The sequence below is a fragment of the Miscanthus floridulus genome, chromosome 2 (assembly GCF_019320115.1).
Source record: "Miscanthus floridulus cultivar M001 chromosome 2, ASM1932011v1, whole genome shotgun sequence".
NCBI classification, from domain to species: domain Eukaryota; kingdom Viridiplantae; phylum Streptophyta; class Magnoliopsida; order Poales; family Poaceae; genus Miscanthus; species Miscanthus floridulus.
The window spans coordinates 78,046,834-78,054,155 of NC_089581.1; the positions used below are offsets into that span (position 1 = coordinate 78,046,834).

General features: G+C 39.5%; 1 non-coding gene across 1 annotated transcript; it reads left to right on the forward strand.

Moving 5' to 3' along the window:
• The first annotated feature begins 3,773 nt into the window (after window positions 1–3,773).
• LOC136540969 (small nucleolar RNA R71) lies at window positions 3,774–3,883 on the forward strand. The gene has a single exon (XR_010780086.1). It is a non-coding gene; the product is annotated as a small nucleolar RNA R71 (small nucleolar RNA).
• The last annotated feature ends 3,439 nt before the right edge of the window (window positions 3,884–7,322 follow it).

The window sequence follows — 7,322 nt, forward strand, 5'->3', positions numbered from 1 at the left end:
AATATGTTTTTGTCCTAGCGTCGAGCGTAGCCTCTGTTGTTATCTGCTGGCGCTGTCCGAAGAAAGTCGATTCCTAGATTTTGCATGTCCAAAGAAAGCTGATTCCTAGATTTTGCATCTGAATCAACTGTTTCTGATCCTCCCACAACTGATCCCTTGATGATACGATCCTAGGAGCTTTTGAGTCCCTGTGACTCTTCTTCCAAATTTTGGTGTAAACACTAACTGAACTGACTTTGTGTCAGATCCTAGGCAAGCACCGGAAGCATTCTAAGCCATCTATGTTTTTACAAATATCACTTGAGTCCTTTATGTTTGATGCATTAGGTTATAAGAGTTGATTAGAAACACTTGATGCATAGAACTACCTTGTCCAGAAATATACCTTGAGCCCTATGTAGGTCTACGAATATATGCTTAGCCATACATAGACCTGGTAGAAGTCGGGTGATTTCCTAGTCATCTATGAGATATAGGTGGATACCGAAGCACGGTTGGCTATATTTGCTATCAGTGAAAAATAACCATGGGGGTTATTAAGTGGAGACCGAGTGGGAACTTATAGGCAATGGTGTTGGTTTGGCTATGTTGGTCCCGCTTATGTCGATTAAGGACCATACCATTGTTGGCACTTCTATCGAGATTGAACACATGCCTCTCACTTAGCTAGCCGGATAACTCGTTCTGACCATGAAGCCAAGTAGCTCAACTTAGGGCAGGGCCTCAGTTCTGTCAAAGTGCGCACTTTGGATGGTAGTAACGATGTGCGGGGAGCTAGACGTGAGCCCAAGGGTAGGCCAAGCCTGAGCGTCCTAGCAGCTGGTTGTCCCTGGTTGTGCGGCGCTGATCGAACCCATAAAATGTGGACCTGAGTTGTACCAAAGGAGACCTGATGCGACCCCAACGGAGGAAGTGTGGGTTTGTGTCAGGAATAACTGCCCAGCTGGTTGCAACCAATTCAAATCACCATCTCTCTAGATAGTGAGAAACTCAACTAGTCCCAGCATCGTAGCAACTGGACTATGGAATTTGATGGTTATATTGGACATGGGAATGCTACACACGGCTATGGTTATTATTGTGATGCTACATAATGATATATCACATGTTTGGCATAGGTTAGATGCTAATCTAGAGATGAATAGCTACAATTAACTTGGAATCGAATTATAAAATGTATAGCTCAACTAGTGGCTTTTATGCAAAATATTGTCAAGCCAGCTCCACTTATCAAGCCTTGCATGATCCTTGGTGTCACTTTATTTTTGGTTTATGATGGGCAAGTCTAGCTGAGTACATTGAGTACTCAGGGTTTAACCCACCATGTTGCAGGTGAAGTTCCCAGCCAGCTAAAGATGGTGGCTAACCACCTGGTGGGATCGGTGACTCTATATAGTGTTCTTATCTATGTGCTTTTATCAGAGGATGTCACGTATACTAGCAATGTATTTGGAACGTATATTATTGTAATCATTTGAAAGCTATGTGGTTTTCACTAATTGGTTTTAAAACCCAAACTTGTATTATCATTTGTGAACTCATTGTAAGTATTATTTCTGCTACAACTCCATGTTTGTGATGTGTATTTGCTTAATCATGCGATCTTGGTTGTAGATGTTGATTTACCGAGGTCCTTCGTGGACACTCGGCGGACTACCGAGTTTATATAAGTGAAAGTATGTGTGCATCAACGTGTTAAACGGAGACAGTCGTACTTGATCTTATATAAATTGGGCAGTTCTGTCACATATACCAGCCCTTGCCACCCCTAGGGCATAACCCTGATCATTGACCAAGTCATCATCCAGAAACCCTTATTAGAGAAGAACCTCATAGCTCCACCATATTCTAGGGCATAGCTAGCTAGGCTAGATCTAGAGGGAGGCAAGCTTCGCTTGCATTCCTAATCTTGTCAAGAGCGTGGCCTGGTATAGCCCCTTGTATCCTCTTTTGTATCTTTCATTATTCATATGTTTGCTACAATTGATTCGACATTGTTCTTAATATTATTCATATTCCTAGTTATCATGTTCATCGTCTACTTTGATTATATGCTTAGTGTAGCTAGATTATCATCATGTCCAAGCATAAGTTCATATAGCACTCGCTCCAAAGTACAAGGGGTGCGTGGTCGACATTGTGTAAGTGTGGTACTTATACGTTGTTTACCTATGGATGCACCCTATATTCTAGGTCCATGTGGTAGATCGCTAATGTGATACTCCCATTGAGTCCTTTGTAGTCCACTCCCTGAATATAGGTCAAGTAGGATCTAGTTACGAAGGAAGTCATGCTTTGTTCTTGATCTTCCTTAGTAATATCCCTTATGTATAGATATGGAGTTGATCTTAGCCATGACTACTAAGTGTAATTGCACTAATCATAGTATGCTTTGACTTGTAATTAAGAGTGACTTAGGAATTATTTCTCTAATATCTACTTAGTCATGCTAATGCCATAGAAAGGAGTACTCTGAGTGAGCAATGTTCATTTATCATTTACCATTTATCTCTTGACTTACCCCTGTTGTGAGTAGAGTAATGGTTATGATTTATCTCTCCATCATATGTATAAGTTATCAATATATTCCACTTGCTCGTCCTTCCCTATGGTAAAAATATAAATAACAATACCTAAAATACTCCCAGGTGAAATGCTATAATGGTATATTATCTGTGCGCTTGCATATCCCTTCATATACATATTTGCATTCTTTCTAGTCACAACAAAATACTTAAGTACTTCTTAGTGTCATTCTAGAAGTGACGCTAAGGAATGTCAACATGCATTTCTAGCATCATAGTTAGGGATGACAACATAGCAAAAGTGATGTTAAGAAATGTCAACAAACATTATGTGGCTATGTAAACAAGTGACATGTTAATAAATACCAACATGAGGTCCAATGGCTATGGGGATGACAGGTCTTCCTGGATCACCTTTCTTGATGGGCATGGAATAATCCTCCCATCTTCCTGTCGATTGTTCTATGTTGCATCCTACAGCATTGTGAATATCGACAAGATTTGTAGTTTTGAGATCTTCCAGTTGCCTCGGAATCTTACCTTTATCGATCGAAGGAACAGCGGCCGCCAACTGAGCTATTTGTGATTCTATCATTTTATTAAAGCTATGCTAGTTTTTAATGGCTGAGGAGAAGCTATCCATTCTATTGTTTATGTTTTCTAACATTTTGTCATTGGAAGCTAGTTTTCTAGATAAGCCCTCCAGTAATTTTAGCTTGACCAGAAACTAAATCTCTCAAAGATGGTTGATTATTGAAATTATTACAATTATTACCTTGATAGTTACCTTGGTAATTATCTTGGTAGTTTGGCCTCTGTTGTTGGTTCCATCCTTGGTTCTATTGAGGACGATAGTTGTTATTGTTGATGAAGTTCACATCCTCGTGGGTTTCAGGACAGTTGTTCCCTGAATGCCCAGTGTTCCCACATTCTTCACACATTATGCGGGAATCATGAATGTGCATGACTTCTTGCTTTTCATTGGCTCGGTCTTCAAGCCTCTTCATTAGCTGATCCATCTTGGTAGACAACATGTCTACCTCCTTGAGTTGATGCATACCTCCACCTCTCTTGTGGGTTTGAAGATGTTCTTCATTCCAACCTTGGTTGGAGGCCATCTTCTCCACTAGAGTTGTTGCTTGTGCAATTGTGAGTGATAAAAATGCACCTCTAGCAGTGACATCCATATTCTCACAGGTGCTGTTTGTCAACCCATGGTAGAAGGTCTGCATGAGTAACCAATTCTCCATCCCATGATGAGGACATTCTGAAATGTAGTCTTAGAAGCGTTCCCAATGCCTTAGGGATAGATTCATCATGTTGTTGCTAAAAACTTGAAATTCTTTCACGTAGAGCATTGGTCTTATCTGTGGGAAAGAACTTTGCTAGGAAGGCAATGGAGCAGTTTTCCATGTAGTATTTCTATCTTTGTTGGCATAGAACCATTGCTTCGCCTTAGTCCTCCTGAGTAGTGCTTCTAGATTTTCAACATAGTTTGTCGGAAGGTCAAAACCTGTCATACATTACCCTACATAGGATATAAAAGTAGATAGTACAAGGGCAAGCCTATTTGAGCAGAGGTCAATGGTTTCCTTGATCACATCAATAAGTAAAAGTTTAGCAATATTCTTTTTTGCCTAGCTACCTTCTCCAGCAACGGTGCCAGAAATGCTTGTTGGTATTTATTAACATGTCACTTGTTAAGTAGCCACCTAATATTGTTGACATTTCTTAACATCACTTTTGCTAAGCTGTCATCCCTAGCTATAATGCCAGAAATGCTTGCTGGTACTACCTAGTGTCACTCTTAAAATGGCACTAAGAAGTACTTAAGTATTTTATTGTGACTAGAAAGAATATATATATGAAGGGATCTGCAAGTGCACAAATAATATACCATTGTAGCACTTCACCTGGAAGTATTCTAGGTATCATTATTTATATTTTTACCACAGGGAAGGACTGGCAGATGGAATATATTGACAACTTATACTTTTGATGGAGAAATAAACCATAACCATTACTCGACTCACAACAGGATAAGTCAAGAGATAAATATATATGAATGGTAAATGATAAATGTTATTGATCACTTAGAGTACTCATTTCTATGGTTTTAGCATGACTAAGCAGATATTAGAGAAATAATTCCTTAGTCATTCTTAATTACAAGTCAAAGCATACATTGATTAGTGCAATTACTCTTAATAATCATGGCTAAGATCAACTTTATATCTACACATATGGGATATTACTAAGGAAGACAAGAACAGAGCATGACTTCCTTCGTAAATAATTCCTACTTGACCTATATTTGGGGAGTGGACTACAAAGGACTCAATGGGAGTGTCACAGTCCAGTGATCTACCACATGGCTCAGAATATAGGGTGCATCCGCAAGTAAACAACATATAAGCACCACACTTACACAACGTTTAACACTCACCCCTATGTACATTAGAGCGAGCGCTATATGAACTTATGCTTGAATATAATGATAATCTAGCTATACTAAGCATAAAATCAAAGTAGACTGATGAACATAATAACTAGGAACATGAATAATATTAAGAAAAATGTTGAATCAATTGTAGCAAACATATGAATAATGAAAGATACAAAAGAGGATACAAGGGGCTATACCAAGCCATGCTCTTGACAAGATCAGGAATCCAAGCAAAGCCTGCCTCCCTCTAAATCTAGCCTAGTGTGGACGGTCACTAACACCAATTTATAAACTACCAACATAACCTGCATTTATACTTAATTCCATCACCAAATATAAGAATAGGGGTTTAAACTAATAAATTACATGAGTTTTGGTGAATCTATGTTTTTAGCAGGGTTTATCCAAAAAAATCGTCAAGGGGGACCTATTCGTCAAAGGAAATTACGGAATTTCGCCTGCGTAAATAGTGTGGGAAGACTCTAGAAGACTATAGGAGGCTCTCCACCAAAGCAGACACTAAGAGGCTACCATGTGGGGCTAGCCCGCCCCACCTACATGTGTGGCAGAACGTCCTAAATTGTAGGACCCACATGCACATGTCACTATCCAATGACCTCTGACGACTATGCATATGTTCCCGGTAACTTAAGAAGTCTATCAGGTGTCCTCGGGGAACCCCGAATCATCCACTGATTTCCGAGCAAGGATCCCATTATAGAGTCATTGCAGTATTACAACATTTATTCAAATATCTACATCAGAGTAAATTAGCGGAAGTCTTACAATAACTTAGTTTACAAACCTAGTTATTTCAAACCTTACAAACTAAGTTCGATAATTATTACAAACTATAGTAGTAGTGGAGTAGCATTAGTAACATAATACAAACACATAATATAAGTATCCTGCCCAAGGATCACACATTCACTTATCGTCATCGACCTGAACAACAGTCATGCAGCACAGGTCCAAAATAGACCTGCTCATGAGGCTCACCTGCAAGCAAGGGTCAACGAACCCTGAGTACAAAAGTACTCAACAAGACTTAACCGGAATAAAAACTGAGAAGACTCAGGAATGCAGGCTCAGGGATTCAAGGTATGGCTTTAACAATAGTCAAAGTTCTTTTTGCGTAAAAGCTCTCTAACAAGATTCTTTATATCAACATTTTTATCTTCAAAAGATCATATACAAAGCTGACACTGATCCGTGATGAGATCATGAAACTTCATATCCAACACTTTCTCAATCCTTACTCGAGTTCTAGTTATTAACTACGATGATGAACAGAGAGTTGAGTCTACATAACCGAGGAGCAACGACGATTCGAACCGATTCAAACCCAGCTAGGGATTCCTAGACCACACGACATATGCAGGTCCCTGACTTACATATATCAACCTACCCTTAGATCTTCTAAAACAAGAACAGGGTCCGCGTCACCCGAGAATACAGTACTCCACCAATCCAGCCCATTGCCACATGGGTACATGCTATTCCCGCCATCTCTCCACTCCTAGTGCGCGAGTAGCCATTCTCATAATAGAATCACCAAGTTAAGGCTCACCGGAGTATGTGGTTAGTACTACAAAGTCTCATCTCACATAGTTCAACAACAGGACGATTCTTAATCGACACAGGCGGAAAGAACCCGCTCACAAGACCTCCATGTCTTGTGGCTCTCATACACCGAGTCCGCTCGGTCTAGATTTATTATTCCACAAGCTCATATCACATGATAACATAAGTAACCAAACGTAACCAAAGATCCATTTAAAACTCACGGGTGATAGGTAATCACCCGACTTTTATCTGTCTAATCATGGCTAAGCATAACTAGGCATTTACGAAGTAAAACTAGGTAACAAGGTAGATATGGAAAAACAAGGTTGGTAATGCACCAATTAGGTTTTTACTCACTCCTAATCACTTAATGCAGGTATATAAAAGCAAAAGCGATAAAAATTTGTAAAACACAAGGTAGGTTTAAATGCATCTGGGGCTTACCTTGATTGGCGGAAAAGTCAGGTTCCAGAGTTGTCCCACTGATATCAGATCCTGACCTCAATAGATGGATTAACCTCCTCCGCAACTTGATTAACTACCACATGCTCACCTTCGTTCACTATACGTAGTAACAATGCTATGTTTAACATGATGCGGGATAGAAAACATGATGCTTGATGATGGATGCGAAAGTTAAAAACTCGAATACAACTTTCCTTCGCGGTATAGTTACAAGTCAAGACTAACTAAACCTTTTTCATAACACTTATTTCAATTGCTAAGGATCATTACCAACTAATGACCCAAGGTCATCACTCAATCCAAAATTTCAAACAAAACCT